The sequence below is a fragment of the Photinus pyralis genome, unplaced genomic scaffold (genome assembly GCF_008802855.1).
Source record: "Photinus pyralis isolate 1611_PpyrPB1 unplaced genomic scaffold, Ppyr1.3 Ppyr1.4_LG6, whole genome shotgun sequence".
Classification (NCBI taxonomy): Eukaryota; Metazoa; Arthropoda; class Insecta; order Coleoptera; family Lampyridae; genus Photinus; species Photinus pyralis.
Genome location: NW_022170663.1, coordinates 14,550,806 through 14,552,195, shown reverse-complemented (window position 1 = coordinate 14,552,195; position 1,390 = coordinate 14,550,806). Strand labels below are relative to the sequence as shown.

At 34.2% G+C, this 1,390-nt stretch overlaps 1 pseudogene; it reads left to right on the top strand.

Moving 5' to 3' along the window:
* Positions 1–3: 3 nt before the first annotated feature.
* LOC116174494 lies at positions 4–1,240 on the top strand (annotated as a pseudogene).
* Positions 1,241–1,390: the final 150 nt, after the last annotated feature.

Genomic DNA, 1,390 nt, shown 5'->3' with positions numbered 1-1,390 from the left:
ATTATGGATGTTGTTGAAGAATTTTTCATAGAAGATGATTTAGACATATTGGATATAGTAGAGTTTGGTTTCCCACGTAAAGTTTATACTAGGAAAAATCATTTCGAGGAGATGGATAACTTAACATTCTTTAAGCGCTTTCGTTTAACGAAAGATACAGTTCTGCAGTTGTTAGAATTAATCGAAATGGATCTCGAATACAATAACAATTTGTATGAAGCTACTACCTAATTACCCATTTGTTATCCTAAACTATACTTTTAGAAACAATAATGTAGCACCTATTGATCAGTTGTTAGCAGCGCTTAGGTTTTATGCAAGTGCTGGACATTTAAGTACAGTGGCTGATTTTATCGGCATGGATATCTCCACAGCATCACGGTTAGTTGCAAAGGTTACACATGCTATTGGTAGACTGTATCCAGAGTTTGTTAAAATGCCAGGTCCAAATGAATTAATTCAAGCGCAGAGAGAATTTTATCGTTTATCATCTTTTCCCAGAGTTATTGGTTGTGTTGATGGTACGCATGTCAAAATACAATCACCAGGTACTTAAGTAGTTTCTCATAATACCTGATGAGGTCAATATACATTTTCCAGGTGGAGAAGATCCGGAGGTTTTTAGAAACCGAAAGGGATATTTCTCTATAAATGTTCAGGGTACTTGTGATGCAAATTTGAAACTGTTAGATGTTGTTGCTCGCTGGCCAGGGTCTACAAATGACTCCACCATTTTTAATAACTCGAGGCTTAGAAGGCGATTTGAAAACAATGAGTTCCCAAACTGTTTATTGCTAGGTGTGTTGGCTATTGACAGTAGAACATACAAAACAGTAATTTTCTAGGCGATAGTGGCTATGTTGTTAGAAATTACTTTTTAACACCTCTTCTGAATCCACTAGCAAGAGGTGAAAGACTGTACAATGAAGCACATATTCGCACCAGAAATGTTATTGAAAGATGTTTCGGTGTGTGGAAAAGAAGATTTCCAGTTTTAGCGTACGGAATGAGATTGAAGTTGAATACTGTATTGCATGTTATAGTTGCTACAGCAGTTCTCCACAATTTAGCAAAATAAATGAATGAAGAGGAACCTCCATTACCTGATGATCTTAATCATGAAGAAGTAAATTATTTGATCAATATTGGCAATGTTGGCGATATTCCTAATATAAATGAAAACGTTCATGTGAATCACTTGCGGGGTCATTTAATAAGGGAGTATTTTACAAGACTGTAAATTGTTAATAAAATTTATGATGAAACATTGGAACTTTTATGAAAACACTTGCACAGTGATGAGAAATATACACACAATATCAAAATTACATTTACAAAAAGTACCAACTTAAAAATAATAATGATTTTTTTATAATCTCAATTGCAACTG